Here is a 19,358-nt window from a genome sequence, read left to right as displayed (position 1 = left end):
TTAGTCATGCTGGCCACATGACCCAGAAGCTGTCTGTGGACAAACGCCAGCTCCCTCAGCCTTTAGAGCGAGGTGAGTGCACAACCCCAGAGTCGTCTGTGACTGGACCTAACCGTCAGGGGTACCTTTACCTATTCATCAACATACATCTCTGCAGCTACTTCTCCTACTTCACACACAGAGCTTGCTGGCACTTTAGAACAAAACCCACATTTATCCAGCAAATGCAGGACCAAAAATACTATTAAGCTCCTGCTTAACATGTTCACTTCCCCCTACTTTTGTCCCTGCTCCAGAAACAATCCTCTGATTTCCATTCCAGTCACAGATACCTACCATGTAGATTTGTGATACTGTGGGAAAGGCAAATGACCTCACCAGCCAAATGACCTCCACCCCCACCAGCTTCTTCCACTTCTTTTCCATGGTGCCTTGCCCCACTTTGGAATGTTCATATTTCCTCAATTATTAGCTACAGAACTCTGAATTACTGTATATACACATCAGTTTGAAAGAATCCTCCAACATTTCCCCAAAAAGTTGCACCTACCACGTTTATAGCATCGTAATGCTTACAGAATACACAAGCATTGTGTTTCAAAGGAGAAAGGAGTGTTTAACTATTGGGGGTCATTTAACATCCTGAGCTTATGTATGAAAAATCTGACAATTCCCTGTTATCCTTAATCTACCTTGCAGCCCCTCTGGTGATTATAAGGAACCATGGAAACTGTACAGAGAAGGATGGACAGGAAGTAATGAGCCAAAGTTCCTAAGAGTTTAATTCAAAGGGGAAAGGCTAGAGCACATGCTTTGCACACAAAAAGTCTAGGTTCAAATCCTGGTGTCTCCTGATAGGGCTGGGAAAGTATCCTGTCTAAAACCTGGAGAGCTGCTGCCATCAGTGTTGATAATACTGAGCTAAATGGGCTAATGGTTTGACTTAGTATAACACAGCAGCCCCTGAAGCGCGCGCACGCACACACACACACACCATGGGCATAGCCGGGGGGAGGGGGTGCAGGTAAATAAATATACTTAATAATATGAGTTGCAGATAGCTCAGTTCTGGCCCCCCCCCCAAAAAAAGGTCCTGCCCCCCCAACATAAATCCTGGCTATGCCCATGACTCACATGCAAGTTCTTAGTTAGCAAACTCCCAAGGACATGAGGTTGCATTAAATTACTATTAAGAACCCACTTTTGACAGTTGCAATTAAGGCACATGAGAATAGGGAAGGCTTAGCATGTCCATCACAAAATTGCTGGAGAGAGAAAATGTGTGTGCACATCATAACGTATCCATAACGCATCTTTGATTTTTTTAAAATAATAATTATATATGAGCCTTAAGTAGAAAGATGATAGCTTGCAAGCCTTCCTGTAGCATTTCAACACAACTTTTGCCTCATTTAACCTGTAACATTTGTTGTAACCCACTCTTAATCTTTGTTCAATCAGATGTCACCACCAGCAATGGGGGGACGGGGGACAAGAAATTTCAAAATCCATACCTTGATTTGCTAAGTGCAATCATGTACTCATCCTTACCCAATCTCTGTTCTGGCCTACTATCACATTTCAGTCTCCTTTCCTTTCCATCAGAGACATGTGATTTCAAAGTTGTTGTTGTTTTTAAAGATCTAGGAGAGCCAGAATCCCCCAACACATGTTCTCCGGCATGCTTGCCCCCTCTTTAATCCTAACCTCTGTCACTATGACTTTCTGGGCTCACATTTCAGTCTCATTTTAAACCTTCTCAAAATGCATCCAGATAACACGGGAGACAGCCTGGAGAATTCCCCCTAGGCCAGTCACTACCATAAAATCCTTTTTCAGACCACCAGAGAGCCTGTACTTATTTATACAGCCCCACAAGGATGCACATCTCTAACAGTTCTGAGCTTTCAAAAATTTTAAATTCCATTATGAAATCCACAGCCCCAACCAACCCCATCCCCAACCCTCAACTCTTTAAACACTTTTCTCAACTGAGAATGTCATCTTCTCCTCACATTATACTAGAACAATTCCCTTTAGTTTTTCTATTTAGACTTACTTGCAAGTTTTTGAAATATTTCCTACTTGCAAGGTTATATATGCGCATATATTTAGAAATATTGTTTAAACTGCAAATAATTTAGGTTAATATTAAAAAATCTTAATAAAGGCAGGTTAGTCCTCCAGCTACCCACAGAATCAGTGTCATATACATTGAGTTAAATGAGGCTTCTGTACATAAAAGGCCAATTTGACAATTTCTCAAATATGAGTATTTACACTATCTGCCAAACATATACATGCATTTTCACCTGAAGAAAATAGATCTATTCTAGTCTGCCTACAAACTATGAAGCCTTGCTATGACATATCATTCATGTGTATTTTATTTTTGCTTGTACCGTATTTTTCCCTCTATTACACGCAGATTTTTTCTCCTAAAAAGTAAGGGGAAATGTCTGTGCGTGTTATAGAGCGAATGTGTGGTCCCTGGAGCTGACAAGCGTGAGTGAAGGCAAAAATCAGGCAAATATCAAATCGTCCGGAGAAGGGAGGAAAGAGGAAGCTGCTGCTTTCCTGCATTCTGCCTCAGGGTCTTACTGCCCACCCGCTTCTGTTTCCTTACTGTGTTTGCTCAAACGGAACAAAGAGCAGAGAAAACCCCTCCCCTCCAGGCAAGCAGAGTGGAAAACAGATTCCTCTCCGTGCGTCTGGGACTCGAAGGCAACATGCAGGTTGGGGGGGGGGGAGAGAGAGAGAGCGGGCTGGCTTGTGGGGGGGGGGGACTTTTGCCTTCCTTTCCTCCCTCCGGTAAAACCCCTCTCCTGCATTCTTAGCCAGCTGCTTCTCTGCACACCCCTCTCCTTGTCGCTTCTATGTTTTTCCTTCCCTCCCTACTTAAAACGTGGTTCCAATCACGGATCCACATGGATCCTCAGGATCTTTGCATTGAGTCACCCCAAATTCACCATCAGATCACATAGCAATGATCTGATGCAAAAACAGGGCTGCAATGCTGCAAAAACATGGTTACAAAGCACGGATCCACATGGATCCTCAGGATCTTTGCATTGGGTCACCCCAAATTCACCATCAGATCACATAGCATGTCCATGGCTACAGCCTGCACCAAAAAAATCATGCACCCACTGTTTCCTGGGGCTGCAATGGTGCAAAAACGTGGTTACAAAGCATGGATCCACATGGATCCTCAGGATCTTTGCATTGGGTCACCCCAAATTCACCATCAGATCACATAGCATGTCCATGGCTACAGCCTGCACCAAAAAAATCACGCACCCACTGTTGCCTGGGGCTGCAATGGTGCAAAAACGTGGTTACAAAGCATGGATCCACAGGGATTCTCAGGATCTTTGCATTGGGTCACCCCAAATTCACCATCAGATCACATAGCATGTCCATGGCTACAGCCTGCACCAAAAAAATCACGCACCCACTGTTGCCTGGGGCTGCAATGGTGCAAAAACATGGTTACAAAGCATGGATCCACATGGATCCTCAGGATCTTTGCATTGGGTCACCCCAAATTCACCATCAGATCACATAGCATGTCCATGGCTATAGCCTGCACCAAAAAAATCACGCACCCACTGTTGCCTGGGGCTGCAATGGTGCAAAAACGTGGTTACAAAGCATGGATCCACAGGGATTCTCAGGATCTTTGCATTGGGTCACCCCAAATTCACCATCAGATCACATAGCATGTCCATGGCTACAGCCTGCACCAAAAAAATCATGCACCCACTGTTTCCTGGGGCTGCAATGGTGCAAAAACGTGGTTACAAAGCATGGATCCACATGGATCCTCAGGATCTTTGCATTGGGTCACCCCAAATTCACCATCAGATCACATAGCATGTCCATGGCTACAGCCTGCACCAAAAAAATCACGCACCCACTGTTGCCTGGGGCTGCAATGGTGCAAAAACATGGTTACAAAGCACGGATCCACATGGATCCTCAGGATCTTTGCATTGGGTCACCCCAAATTCACCATCAGATCACATAGCATGTCCATGGCTACAGCCTGCACCAAAAAAATCACGCACCCACTGTTGCCTGGGGCTGCAATGGTGCAAAAACGTGGTTACAAAGCATGGATCCACATGGATCCTCAGGATCTTTGCATTGGGTCACCCCAAATTCACCATCAGATCACATAGCATGTCCATGGCTACAGCCTGCACCAAAAAAATCACGCACCCACTGTTGCCTGGGGCTGCAATGGTGCAAAAACGTGGTTACAAAGCATGGATCCACATGGATCCTCAGGATCTTTGCATTGGGCTACCCCAAACTCACCGTCAAATCACATGTCTGTGGCCGCAGCATGAAGCACAAAAATGATACATCCACTGTTTCATTCAGAATTTTTTTTTCTTGTTTTCCTCCTCTAAAAACTATGTGCGTGTTATGGTCAGGTGCGTGTTATCGAGCGAAAAATACGGTATTTGTGAGGGTGGGATGGACAAAGGCGGGGTGAAGCAGAGAAGAACATTGGGAAGAAGAGAAGACAAACTGTCCAGTCTGCATGTTCCAATATTCTCGTGCTAAGGTTCCAATTCTATACTCTCTTTCTAGGAGTAAGTCTCACTGAGCTCCATGGGACTTACTTCTGAGAAGAAATGCTTATTAACCTCCAAACAATCATGAAACCTGATTATGACAGGCCCCATACGGGAATATTTTAAAGACATTTTTTGTACTGGTAAGAAAGGAGAGCATACAAAATGTACATACAACATGACAAAGAGGTGTAAAGCCTGGTTGAAAGAATTAAACCGTGTAAATAACATACCGTATTGGTAGTTTATTGGTGTCTTACACCATAGTTTTAGAAATAATTCGTAGAATCAATGGGAAACAATTTAAAATCAGTATTTTAAATTTGTCTTTTATTCTTCCTGATTTAAATCAATCTACCCTACTTGGTGTTCACACACTCTTAGCCACGCATAAAACAGTTCCTTGCCATTAATTTCCCTGCTATCTCCTCCTTCTAGAAAGTATTACTTTCTTGTTCCAGTTACCTAATAGCCCACTCAAAAGTTGCACCCCCTGGATCACATAGTAGACATCTGAAGGCAGCCCTGTTCAGGGAAGTTTTTAATGTGTGACATTTTAATGTACTTTTAATCTTTGCTGGAAGCTGCCCGGAGTGGCTGGGGAAGCCCAGCCTGATGGGTGGGGTACAAATAAATTATTATTATCATTATTATTATTCATTATCACAATTTAGAGCACAATCCAATCCATGTCTACTTAAGGATGAGTCTCACTACATTCAATGAGGCTTTCTTCCAGGTAAATATGCACAAGACTTCAGCCTCCAGAATTCGTCTACAGTCAAAAAAAACACCAGTTAAAACATGGTGTACAAAACCTAAAAGACCTTCTTTGAAATGGGGATTTCAATTCATTTTCTGAAGATTGCAAACATGGGATCAGAACGCAAGAACTTTTCATAATTAATCATTTTTAAGAGGGTCTAATTTGAGGTTTGTTTGTTTGTTTACAATCAAACAGTGTATAAATTTTATGAAATAAATAAAGTTGTATACTATCCAAAGGTTTTCTAATCCAGTGTTTTTCAACCTTTTTTGGGTAAAGGCACACTTGTTTCATGAAAAAAATCACGAGGCACACCACCATTAGAAAATGTTAAAAAATTTAACTCTGTGCCTATATTGACTATATATAAAGTAATTCTCTTGAATAGGAATCAAATAAACACAAAAAGTATTTTATAATTACTTTATTATGAAATAGTAAGTAAACAGAAATATGAAAAATTATAAAATACTTTATTCAGTGCGCAACCTGGGCCTGTTTGGCTGAACACAAAGCTGATATTTTGGCTGGAATCGAAGAAAGACACACACGTAGCTCTTCATCAACAGCTCTCAGTCTCTCTCTGTATTTAGTTTTTATAGCAATCATGCTTGAAAAGCTCATCTCACACAGATATGTAGTGGAAAATGGGAGCAATGTCAAAATAGCTTTGTTTGCCAGAAGGGGGAACTCCTTGGCAGTATCCAACCAAAAACTGTCCAAAGGTAGATCAGCAAATCTTAGCTTGAAACCACGATTTTGTCTCAGTTCAGTTAGTTCCTCCTGCTCCTGTAAAGTCATGTAAAGTCTTGGCTACGAGGGCCTCACGGTGTAAAAAACAATGCGTAACAATCACATCTGGATTTCTTTCCTTCACTCTGCTTACACTGTGCTCGGGCGGGAAGGAAGTCGGAAGATGCGACTGCGGGAAGTCGGAAGATGATGTCCTACTATGATAGGTCCAGGCTGGAGTCTGGACCAATCACAGCCCGGACATCAGAAAAGTGGAGGGTGTCCCCCTGAGGAGCGCCAATCGGCGCCCCTGCTGGCCGAGGGTGGGGTCAAACCCCCCCCCCATACCCAGGACACAGTCCGGCGCCCACCTAGTGAGCGAAAATTTGACTTTTAAAAAAAAAATCTTTCGAATTTTTCAATTTTTCCCACGGCACACCAGGCAACATCTTGCGGCACACTAGTGTGCCGCGGAACAGTGGTTGAAAAACACTGCTCTAATCACCTCTTTCCCCCACTCAATAATCTGCTAGTCTCCAAACTACCCATTATGCTCTTGGTCATCTTGACCATAACTATACCACACCCACTACCATCTTCCTCCAGGCTCCTAGCACTCTACTGGGAAACAGAACTATACTCAATAGATAGTGAAGTACACTGATGCTTACAGCCCCATATACATTTCACCATGCATCCATTTAAGAATACAAGAGCTCAGCTGAATCAGATCAAAGGCCAGTCAAGTCCCACATCCTGTTCTCACTGCAGACAACCAGGTGCCTATGGGAACCCTGTAAATAGATACTACTTAGCTTTCCTACAGTGCTCTTTCTGGGTGCCCACATCAATCAGTTCCAGAAAACATGGTCAGTGATCAGGGAAGATGGGAGCTGCAGTCAAAAACATATGGAGGGGACCAAATTGGGGAATGCTGACATACTTTATCACAGTAGCAATGTTAGAAACTGAGATATGAAAGCTAGAAGCTAAATGGCACTTTGAACCTAGGTTATGGATGCAACAATGGAATGTCTAGGCACAATTTTTTAATAAGAAGGATACAAAGCTGAAAAAGAATGAACTGCAGCTAAAGTATTATGTTCATTTTTCACACGGTCTAGTCCTTCCCCTGCCCACCCCCCAATATTCTTAAGAGGGTCTCTTCTCCAGTCTTCAGAGAGTAGCTGGAAGTGGGGAGGCAGAAAAAGATCCTCCTTTCCTCCCACTCTACAGTTTAATCTGAAATCTTAGGCACAGTACTGCACCCAGAGCTCAGAAACTGCTCGAGCTAATGAAATTAGCAAAATGCGCCTAGAACAATGGGAGTTTCGAACACTACACAAGTTCTTACAACAACCTTGTAAGGTAGGGCAACATTTCCCCCAAATCACTGTTGCATAATAAAGCATACCTATACTGTTCTTCAGAACGGCACCAAACAGCCCTTATAATTCACAGGCTCTTTCGATTTTTAAAATTTGCATACCACCACTCTACCCTGCTGTACCGAATGTGGCTTACAACCCAAACCTACAACGAAAGTCGCGCTCCACTCCAAGAATCCTTCGTCCATTCTGACCCTCCGCTCCCGAACTACCCCCCCCCCGAATTGTGGAGTAACCCCTCCCACATCCACCTGCACCATCCTTTCTGAAGTCCCTGCTTCAGGTTGCTTCGTTTCCCAACAACACCGGGGAAACCAGAAAAGGGAGTTTCCCCCGCCCTCACTTCTCCAGGCCAACTTTTAACGTTTAACCCCCCCCCCCCCACACACACACAGCCCAAGCCCACCAACCCCTTTCCTTTCCTCCTCTAGCCCACGTGGTGCCCTTTAGCTCTCGAGTCCCCCGATACACCGTACTCAAACCTCCCCCCCCCCCACGCCACAGCTTTCAGGCCCTTCCCCCACACTTCCATCAGCCCACCAGCCGCCGCTTGCAAGGGGCTGGCCTCAGTTTGGCCCCTACCCTTCCGCAGCCTCCAGCCCACCACACGCGGCTCCTTTCTCCTCAGCTTTCTGCTCCTCTCGGTCTTCCCCGCCGCCTTCTCGTGCTCTCGCCGCTGCTCGCCCAGCCCACGTTTCTCCTACCCGCTTCTTTCCCACCTGGCCTATTCAAGGCCACCGTTTCTTTAGCCCCCTCCCCCAAATTCGCTCTCCACCAGCGACCCAGTTAGAGGTCCCTCTTCTCTACCGCGGACCCCATTGCTCTCTCAGTTTCTCCTCGCCGCCCCCCCCCCCACCTCCGCTTTATGCTTTCCTCCCCTCCCCTTTTAGTCTTCCCCCTGCTTTGTTTAACTCCACCCCCTTCCCCTCATATAGCCCTATCCTCCTCCCCGCCCCACTTCGTTTCATACCTTCTCTTCCCCAGCTCCCGTTGTTTCAGCACCCGCCGCTGCCTTCAGGCGGGCCTTGCCCCGGAGCCGGTCCCGAGCCCCAAACAGCAGCACCCGTCTACCACCACTCTTCTCCCCGCCCGCCGCGCTGCCTCGTCCAATCCTCCTCTAAGACGGAAGCGAGCGACAGGTCGTTTGCCCAATCAGAGGACAAGCAGGGCCTCACAGCTCCGAACCTTCCAGCGAGTGACATCATAACGGCCAATCGGAGCGCGCTCGGGGGGGGGGAACGGTAGATGAGGATGGTATTAAAAAAAAAGAAAAGACTCTGATAAGGGGAAAGTCCCAATCGCTATAGTAGTGGGCCGGCCGGACTGAGCGCCGACTGACATCACAAATTCGCCAATCCGTTAAACGCTCGCGAGGCTCCCCCGCGCTATGTGGTTTGAGCGACGGAGGTAGCAACCAACCGCCGATCGAATAGCTACTACGGTCGTTCCCATTGTCTTTGGACGGTGTTGCCATCCGCAACGGGTCCTTAAGCTCTTCCCCCTCCCACCCCAATACGTAATCTCCGTACATTCATAGCGGCCTGCGTCTCACCTTAAGAGGGAGCGACATCTTAGGTGGGTTGCTACGGGCAACCAAGGACGAAACCTCAGAGGCCGCGGAGGGAACCTGTGTGAATGGCAGCTGCCAAACTTTAAATTCGCACTTCGCCAGTGTTGAACTCAAATCTGAAAGGAGCTTTTGGATTTTAAAATTGGAATAATGAAAAATCTTTTCTCCAATCCTTCAAAAAAAATTGTACAATTTATGTAGCATTCAGTTTGTGAATTTCATTTTTGTAATTTACAGTTTAGAGAAGGATAAAATAGAGGGATTTGGGAAACACATTTGACAATGTACACGGTTTCCTCGTACCCAATAAAACTTTAAATTCACTCAATAATTTAAACTTGCAGATACAGTGGTACCTCGAGTTACATACACTTCAGGTTACATACACTTCAGGTTAATACTCCGCTAACCCAGAAATAGTGCTTCAGGTTAAGAACTTTGCTTCAGGATGAGAACAGAAATCGTGCTCCGGTGGTGCGGCGGCAGCAGGAGGCCTCATTAGCTAAAGTGGTGCTTCAGGTTAAGAACAGTTTCAGGTTAAGAACGGACCTCCGGAACGAATTAAGTGCTTAACCTGAGGTACCACTGTATTCCAAACACGATATGGTATGACACTGAAAATGATATCAAGTAACAGAAAGGCTTTAGAGCCAAAATGTGAGAATTTGTGTAAGTATACTGGACTCTGTTTCAAAACGCCTATTTTCAAAATGTCACAATTTTGAATTTTACCTACCAGAACCTGGAAGTTTCAAAAGCCAAATAGTTAAATCAAAAACTTAGGGTGTTGAGTTATGTCACAATTATTTACCTATCTTTCATTAAAACAATACTCAAAAACACAAATTTGTTTATTGATCATGAACAGCCTCTCAAACACCTTGGAATCTCAAAACAAGATCACACAATGCTTACATGTTAAGCTTTAAAACTATTATAATCTGCGCCCTCCCCCCTCTGCACAAGCAAATCCTTCTGTTAAAATGTTGTTGTTCACCCAACCAAGGATGAAATTACCACTAAAAACACATTTTAAACTGCAATCCTATACATAGGGATTCTGAAGTCTCATTGAGTTCAGCTGGGCTTACTCCTAGGTGAGTATAGGATTGCACCCAAGCAAAACAGTCCTCTACTCACACCATGCTACAGATATGCCAGTGGAAGGCATATCCTATGCCATAGGTAGGCAAACTAAGGCCCGGGGGCCAGATCTGGCCCAATTGCCTTCTAAATCCGGCCCACGGACGGTCCGGGAATCAGCGTGCTTTTACATGAGTAGAATGTGTCCTTTTATTTAAAATGCATCTCTGGGTTATTTGTGGGGCATAGGAATTCATTCATTCCCCCCAAAAAATATAGTCCGGCCCCCCACAAGGTCTGAGGGACAGTGGACTGGCCCCCTGCTGAAAAGGTTTGCTGACTCCTGTATGCTGTTATCATTCGGAGGTGGGTGGGGAAGGAGGTGGGAGGGCTGCTATTTTTTTATGTAATTTCCCCCTCCCTGTTAGTGTCTATGGGAGACAAAATTACTTGCACCAACCTCAGACCTGGCATAATGTTCCACTGTCAAATGGGCATGTCTTGGAAATGAAGAGGTGTAACTATGCCCTGCTCAGGGCACACCCATGTTTCCAACCCATTCTGCTTTCCCCACCGCACCTGTCCTATCTACCAGTGTCACTTTGCCAGCGCAGTATCTCTGCCAACATACCAGCTGAGTTCCATCAGCTTATGTGTCATGCTGGAGGTGTAATTCCATCTGGACTGGCAAAGGAGCGCTAACAGCACTTAGCCACTTCCTAAGACCATGCAGCCAGCATAACTCAAATATAGTGCCCTTGTTTTCTTATTTAGCTAGGTGTCAAATATGTCACAACAGTTTAGAAACACTATAGTCAATCTGAATAGCAGTAATTAATATACAGTACAGAAAAAGTGTGTTTTACTTGTCAAGCTAGTCCCAAAGCACTCCAAAATACCTGTCAAGAATTTTATTGAGGGGTATGATATGCATCGCTCAAATAAGGAAAATAAAAGTTTAAGATTACGTATGTTATCTCATCTTTCATCATTCTCTATATTAGTTGGCATCACTGCCCACGTATGAATACTGAAGGTCAGATGAGCTGGGGTGAGGGGTTACGCAGTTTGGGAAAGATAACCTACTTTTGAAAAAAAAATGTGAGGGAGAGCTCTTGCCTTGCACAACTCAAAACCTGTGCATATGGGCCATATGTGATAGTATATGTTCAAGGTTTTTGGGAAGTGATATTTACAAAATCCCAGACATTAAAGGGCAATCAATCCCACCTGACCTGGCCCTGGACCTACTGGCAATAGTGCAGCCAGATGACACCAATATAAGTTCACCAAGACCAAATAATTCTTTTGCTCACAGCTGTTCATTTGGAGTTAGCTAGTCACTGGAAAATTTGTAAAGCAGGTGGTTGAGAAGAACTGGAAATCTGGGGAAGGAGGAAGTATAATGGAATGGCATACCAATAGGTTATGCAATGAAAGTAGCTAGCAAAACAAGCACAAGCATTAAGACATGACTTTGCAAGCGATTGGTTTTTGTAATGGCTTTTGCATTGTGTTAATTTGTGGGTGAACATATCAGACAAAACAGCGATTCTTCAAACAGCTCTTGTTTATTCACAGGCCAGAACAGAACTGAACTGAAGGGTTCAGCCAGCCTGCTTATATAGAGCTCCACTACAACGCAACAGTAACCAACCATTCTGTAACTATCCAATCACTGAACGTCACTTTCAATCCCTTATTTGCATATGTGGACCTGAGTGAAAACTATCTACAGTATCCCCCTGCTGGCCCACGGTGAGAACTTCAGTACATAACACATTGGGCATAAAATCCTATAAAAATATCACTTGTTCTGGACACTCCTGATGGAGAAACCTGTTAGGATAAGATGGCTATGAGCTAGTGGATGAGGGATATTGCCGATTACTCTCTATTTTTAGGTATATGATCTTTCTATTATTCTATTTTTGTAGTTGAAACAGTACAAACATATCCTTACAAAAACTGAAAAAGGGCTGACTGGATAATGTTCGGGAAATGGCATTACTTGAATGTTTAACATAAATTGGGAGCTGATTAAGTATGCTAAAAATGACCAGTTAGAGGCTGTTTGGATATCATTCTTAACTTCTCAAAACTGGAATAGAGAGCAAATGCAGGCCAGATTGTCCCAGATTAATTTGTGGAGGAGCTATGCATTTGGGTGTGGCCTGAATATTCCCTGCAGTTTATTACAATAGACACATGAAGACGTGCAATGATGAGTGAATAATTCTGTTGTTGTTGTTCAGATATTTGACAATATGTACTCTACCAATTCTGTGTTATGATTCCATTGTTACAGTCTGAAAAATCATTAATAAAGTTATTGTTTTCAGAAACCTGGGGCTTTAACTTGGATGAAGGCAGGATGAAAAATAAAATAAGTAAATAAAACAAAGTTTGCTCAATGTAATCTCCTCCCAAGTAAGAGTGCAAGAGACTGCAGCCTTAAAATTCATGGCCAAGTATGCAATGTTTGTTGATTTAAGGAGTATAAACTGTGCTAAGTTTAGGTTATGAAATGAGAGGAGCCTCTAACCTGTCTGGAAGTCAGACCCTCTTTTCAGGTAAGATGTTTTCCTGATGCTAAATGTGTAGGGATTTCTAGTCAAGATTCTGACATGCCCAGAGCATAATTCTTTGAGTTCTGCTGAGCCCCCCTCAAATCAAGCCCTGAATTTGACTATTAAAGGAGAGGTGCCTTGTACAATACTCCCTAAGGATCTGTTCGAATCATAAAGCCAGAGATAGAGAGTCGGACGGAAAGATGTTCTATTTCAGCTTGCTTGTCTACCATGCATGAATGGCTTCACAGTTCTCTTGTGGAGGGTGGAGATACCAACTCTGGGGCGGATTTTCAAGGCCTCGCAGTACCAAGGTGTGTCAGCCAGAGCTAGGCCAGAGGAGAACGGGTACAAAGTTCACAATCATCTGAGCGATGATAAATAGTAATTAAGATTACACCATTCCGTGTTTCAAAAGGACAGAGATGTTAGATAATGCTTGGCAGGCTGACAGGTCAGAGACGGTACATGAGCAATGAAGAGGCTCACAAAACAAAGCCAAGCAGGAACAAATGAAAGCTGATATTAGTCACATGAAAACAGGTGCACTGTGAGAATGCAGCCTGGTCAATGCATGTTGTATAATTAGAGTGCAGTGTAGCACTTCAAAGCTGCAAGGGTGCAGTATTTTAATGCACCCACACCAATAAAATACCACCTGCAAGTAAAAAAAACTCCCAGTAACTGCAGGGAGAAAGGTTCTGGTCTAGCCTACTCCCTCCCATGCTTCACTGTAGTGGAGTAGGAAGCAAGTGCAGGATTGCCAGCTCTCGAGAAGCTAATATTCTGGGAACTAAACAGGGTAGTTCTGGTAGACCAGAGGGCAAAGCCTTGCAGCACTTGAAACATCCAGAGCATGGTCCCCAGTGCAGGGTTACTGGCTTCTACCTGATGAGTTGTGAACAGGTATATTAGTGAACATCCCCTTCTCAAGTCAACTCTCTTGCAGGTACTGGAGGAATGGGGAGAAACTCAGATGGGACAACTTGTTGAGATACAGCTTGCCCCCTTTGCTTCTACCTCCTCACAGATTTAATAGCTTCCATTGGAAACCTTGAGCAGCCATCCTGAATTATTATCTTTCCCACATCAACAATGCAGGGTTTTATTTTGAATGCTTAACCTAGAGACTTGAGTTCAGGATATGACTTTATTAAAAAGACAAGGTATCCGAGAAAAATCAGAACCGTTATTTCAACGTACAAATCCAAATACCTGTACAAGGTTTTGCATTTTAGTTTAAATCTTAAAAAAATAAAACAGATAATAAAAGCAACGGGTGGCGGGAGATCAGAGGCAGCCATTAAAACCATGTATTTATGCTGAATTAAAACAAAATATAAACCAGGACCTTTTTTTTACATCTTGGCAATGTGCTCACTAGCAGGGCTTGGACAGTCCCATTATGCACACCAAATACAACTTTGCTGCTGGAATTTTTTAACAGCTTATTAAAAAAAAAAAAAAACAGCCTCCCCAAAATCAACCCCTTGAATGAAGGAAGATACAACTAGTTCTGATGTTTTGCTGTTTGGATTTATTTCTTTAAAGGGGAAATGCAGTGTCCCTATTTAAAAAAAGAACTGAACTAAAAATAAACAAATCACAAGTATTACAAAACAGCTAGGTAGGTGTTCAGAGACATTTCAAAAGCTGGCAAGACAGGTAGGGTAGCGATAAGAGGAGAGACAGAGAAAGAGATTGAAAGATGCGTCCCTATTGACCATATACAACACATTTAGATAATTAAAAAATACAAAAGGCAAGAGGCAGCATTTCAGCAGCAAAGTGCTAAAAAGGTACGTCACAAAAGAAAAGGGTATGGGAGCCACATCTCAGAGGAAATACGGTGTGGTTGTTCTTGGCGGAAGCACACGTTCTGAGCTTTGGTTCCCTTGTATCTGCACCTTCAAATGCCATGCTTGAGGCAATATTTCCACAGCGATAGCTGTGACCAACTTCTCACCAAACATGAATTTATAACCTTCATGCACCAGCTGGTGGGCTCAGCAGATGAGCTTTAAGTTGTTGATATGGACAAACTCATTTGTGACTTTTGCCCCAAACAGCCAGCCTGCTCCTCGGGGACTTATGGCCCAGGTGTCCACATCTTCTGGATCAGACCAAACAAGGTCACAAAAAACTCCTTTGTGTGGGATAGTCTGAATCTGGTCCAGTGTTTTTATGTCTGGAGATAAACCCTCATGTACACAGAAGATTTGCTCATCTAGTTACACTGCTACTGCGAACATGTCAAAAACTTTTGATGCAATATCTCCAGGCATTAGTGTTGCCATATTTGGTTTGGCATTCGTCATAAAACCCATACACTTGAGTTACCTGTCTGCTCTCATGATTCCTACATAAAAGTGTGATGCAATCAGGCCATTTTGCTTTCAGGGCAAGAAGATAGGCAAACGTCTCAAGGCTATAATAGCCTCTGTCTACAAAGTCACCCATAAATATATATAGTTTGTGTCAGGAACCTGACCTCCAGTTCTGAATAATTCACATAAATCATAAAACTGTCCATGTATGTCGCCACAGACTGTAACTGGTGTAGAAACTGGCTGCACATTAGATTCTTCTAGAACAGGGATGTCCAACAGGTCGATCGCGATCTACTAGTCGATCCCTGCGAGGTTTTGGTCGATCGCTGGCCCCCTTCCCGCGCCTGTGAGTAGATCACAGTGTCTTGGAATTTGGCCACCCCGTTCTAGAAGAAGGTCACAGACGTAGTCACACAAGCGCTTGAGTGTTCCAGTTTGTGAATGTTTTACAGAAGCCGAACATCCAACATGGCTTCTGCGACTTCCAATTGAGTGCAGGAAGCTCTTGCAGCCAATCTGAAGCTGTGCCTTGGTTTTCAAACCATTTTGGGAATCAAACAGATTAAATTTGAGAACCAAGGTACCACTGTAGCATAAACAGGACAATTCTGTGAAGATCAGTTAATGCTGGTCAGCTCCACTAAAGGTTTTGAAAACTGGTGGTGATGGTGGTTGACACTCTCTCTCCCCCCCCCCCTGCCAACTGCCTTGCCCCAAAAGAGCAACTGGCCCAGGGTCACTCAGTGTACATAAGGACTGAGTGGAGATTTAAACCATGGTCTCCAAGATCCTAGTCCGTTCTGCAAAAAATTGCTGCTGGTGTAGAGGCTCCTCAGCACTTGGTTTTGGGACAGGCAGTTTATCAGACGTGGTGATGTTTCAAAAGGTTGCCACACACCCCACTTGTTTGTTCCTCCCAAGTGGTGCACTTGGTGATGCAAGTGCAGTCACCAGAAAGCCTTGGGAACTCTGAAGTTCCAGAGAAGGCTCTTCTGGAACTTCAATCCAGATTTCATTTTTCAATCCAGATTTCATTTTTCTGTATGTACAAATACTAAAGACATATCAAGAGAAGAGTGAGAGAGACATCCTAAAATAGCCACTAAAAGTACATTAAATGATAGCTAGCTTGCGATAAGTCATCTCACGCAGGCACCCCCAATTAATGACCTGGTGGCAGGAGATAGAATGACCAGCTCTTGCCACATTCCATATTCAGCGCTTGCAGAATTCATTTGGAAGCTGTTGCATCACGAGATCTATTTATCAGGGTAATTTGATGCTGGGTTTTAGAAAGGGAGAGAGAGGGAGAGGAAGCCAGTTGCCTGAACAGGTGTGTTGGATAAAACAGTCCCTGCATAAACATGGGTGTGACCTGCTCAATAAAGCTGCTAACTGGATTACAGTGGCACAGAATACACTGCTTAAAAAGAAGAAAGAAACATGTAACTCAGGAGGGGGGTGGATCTTAATGGAGTGCAACAAGTGGCTCCATGCCTGTCCCATATTCGATTTGCTCTATAGGGTTGCCATACATCCGGAATTTCCCGGACATAGCCAGGATTCTGCCCTTGTAAACAACGTCCGGGTGGAAAACATCGGGCATATGGCAACCCATGCTGCAAGTGTATATTCTGGCAAAATCTCTTAAAAATAGCTCATAACTTCTTTCTTTTCTTAGATCAACAACTTTGGCCAAAAATTTAAAAAGCTCAACAACTCCCCCCCCAAAAAAAACCAAACAACTTTTGTGTTCAGGTTTTCACTTTTTGAAATATGGCAACCCTACTCTTTTCTCCCATCAGGTAGGTATCTAATGTTGAGCTAAGCAAAAAAAACCTCAAATAAAATAACAGCTTCACGCTTCAAGGTTCTGCATATCTTCTGTGCCTTCCTTACTCACCATTCCTGTCTCAAGCACTGCCTCCAACAGCCTGCCGTAGTCCTTAACCCTCCTCTCCAGCCACTCCTCAAAACACCTGGATCCTCACTCAACTCTAATTCAAATAAATCAGGTCATTCATTACAAAACAGAAAGAAAGGTGCCAAAGATCAAACTTGCGTTGAAGCTACACTCTCAGATTCAAGGTTCATCTCCCAGATTCCGGATGCAGTCACTGAGCGCTGAGAATCAAGAAAGGGGATTTTGCACATGCTCAGAAGCAGCAAAATTATTATTTCTTCCAAGACTGAATTGTAGTTATAATAAATAGATTCAAAATGAGCAGCTGTGGTGTGAGCTGGAATGTTCCTGGTTCAAGTGTCACTCAGACACAAACTGACTGACTTTCAGCAAGCAACAGTAATCAGGGCCGTCTTAAATGGGCTGGAGGAGGCGGGCAGCAGCAGCTGGAGGGCAGTTCCCCCGGCGGGAAAGAGGAGGAGGCTCCGGGCGTGGCGCTGCCTCAGCGAGGCGGTTGAGGTGGTGAGCTGATGCCAAGAGGCGCTGCGCCCAGCCTCTGCCTCTTCCCTGGCGCCCATGCCGCAGTGGCCACGGCAGGCAGAGGCTCCGGGCGCGGCGCTGCTTTGGCATGGCATGGCAGAGGCGGGCAAGGGCAGCAAGCTGGTGCCGGGAAGTGCCGCTTCCAGCCTCCGCCTCTTCCCTGGTGCCCTCCAGAACTTGTCACCCTGGCGCCCCACGCCACTTGCCCCTATTGGGCAAGACGCCCTAGACAGTAATACTGGCCAACCTTACAGGTGTGTTGTAAGCATTACTGAGATAATGTATCAGTGTCTTTTGAACACTTGAAACAGACTATGGAAATGTATGGTGTACAATCCATCAGGAAGTTCTCTTGCACAAGCCCCACTGAAAAGAATAGGAACCACACAAGAACTAAGCTACTTCTCTAGATGAGAAGTTCCAGGTGATGTGTTGGCAGATCTTGTTTTCCTTAGTAAAACAAAAACAAAAACAGCAGGGGATACTTCAGGTATCCATTAATTGCTTTATATACAAATATCGTATTAGGTAAATGGGCATAAACAGGCACTCCCACAAGGCGGAAGATTCATCAGAAAGCAACTCTCGCACTCCCATTCCACATATCAGGTCGTGTGTCATGTAAAACCACATACACTATCAGGAAGAGGCATTTCATAACCATTAACACCAACTGATGAAAGAATAACCAGCCATTCCGGGTAATTAACGAGCTATCTTCCTAACAAAAGAAAAGTCAGCCAGCAGCTGCAACAGTATTATCACACAAGGCCTGAGCCCTAGACCAGGAAACATCCCCTTGGTTCTACCTGCTATAACTTTTGTTATTGTTTTTATTTATTGCCAGTTTCTAAACCAAATGGTGCCAAGGTCCAGACTGTCTGGAACTGTTTCTGTGCTCAGATTCAAACTGACTCTTAGTTTAAATGACTTTGGGATCAAAACAAAAACGAAAGCTTCCACTCACATTCTCAAGTTTTGTAAAGGTGCACATAGCCATAAGAATAGCCCTTAATACTTGCAAAACCTGAATTTGGAATTTGATCTTCAAGCTTGAAGTGGCCGTTGAGTAGAAGGGGGGAGAAGAGCTCCTGAAGAGCTCAAATTGCAGCAGTTGTTAGATCATGAAGAACTGATACCTTGGAAGCTTCTTGGCTCTCTCCAATCAGATTAAAATCAAATACAGTTGTGGGTAACTGAGGAAGCATGTAGGCCATTTAGTTGGGCCCAATGACAAACCTTTAATAATAAGGCTGTATAAGACTTGAGAACAGACTTCTCTGGGAGCCAATGGGAGACTTTATTCAAATAAATGGCCACAGCACATAGAGAAAGTTAACCCTTCCTCCTCCTCCTCTTATCCACCCTCACCCGTGTAACAGTCTTACACCCGCAATATGGTAATTACGCTTGGAAACAGCTAGGAGCCTTTTTCCTAGCCTAATTGCAGTGCGGGGAGGGCATCCGGTAAGTCCAGAACGAAATCTAAAAATAAGCTCCATCCTACAATCCTGGCTGTGGCTTGGCAAGAACTGGATTGATCTGAAATATGTTCTGTACTATGAATAAATATATAGGATGATGAAAGAATTTCTTTGTTGGGTCTTCTGTAAACACTAGCAGAGCCACTGCTTTGTTGATTCAAAAGCAGAGTGTTACAAGAGGGCCAGAGAAGTCTTCTGTGGATCAAAAGTTTAAAAAGAGGGCTAGGTTAATATATTTTGGTGCTTGAGATGAAAAATCCAAATGGCATATTCCCCACCTACTATTTAACATGGTCACAATCTATGAGGAATTTTTCCTGCAGAACGCCCACTGAAATGCATAGTGTAGTTCTTGCGTAGTTCCTATTATTTTCATCAGCGCTTGTGCAGGAGAACTTCTTGATGG

General features: G+C 44.0%; 1 protein-coding gene, 1 long non-coding RNA gene and 1 pseudogene across 9 annotated transcripts in view; 1 reads left to right on the top strand and 2 right to left on the bottom strand.

The window, feature by feature from the left end:
* NFE2L1 (NFE2 like bZIP transcription factor 1) overlaps positions 1-8,917 on the bottom strand; it is a 35,806-nt gene extending 26,889 nt beyond the window's left edge. For 2 of the 7 annotated variants that reach the window (XM_083582844.1, XM_083582849.1), the window contains exon 1: positions 8,443-8,917. The gene's annotated coding sequence lies outside the window, so the exon portion shown is untranslated. Of the gene's footprint in view, positions 1-336; positions 436-1,514; positions 1,638-7,498; positions 7,655-8,054; positions 8,328-8,442 lie in introns of those variants that run through there. The other 5 variants (XM_083582845.1, XM_083582850.1, XM_083582847.1 and 2 more) reach the window with 5 other exon arrangements.
* A 710-nt stretch (positions 8,918-9,627) lies between these two features.
* LOC310748193 lies at positions 9,628-14,150 on the top strand. Its single transcript, XR_014541184.1, has 3 exons — positions 9,628-9,711; positions 11,707-11,883; positions 12,468-14,150. It is a non-coding gene; the product is annotated as an uncharacterized lncRNA (long non-coding RNA).
* Positions 14,151-14,175: 25 nt separating this feature from the next.
* LOC310748082 (serine/threonine-protein phosphatase 6 catalytic subunit-like) lies at positions 14,176-15,358 on the bottom strand (annotated as a pseudogene). Its single transcript has one exon. The product of its transcript is annotated as a serine/threonine-protein phosphatase 6 catalytic subunit-like (transcript).
* Positions 15,359-19,358: the final 4,000 nt, after the last annotated feature.

Source organism: Podarcis filfolensis (genome assembly GCF_964270895.1).
Source record: "Podarcis filfolensis genome assembly, chromosome: 13".
Lineage (NCBI taxonomy): Eukaryota > Metazoa > Chordata > Lepidosauria > Squamata > Lacertidae > Podarcis > Podarcis filfolensis.
The sequence above is the reverse complement of the archived record's forward strand: the minus strand, read 5'-3'. Positions and strand labels throughout refer to the sequence as shown.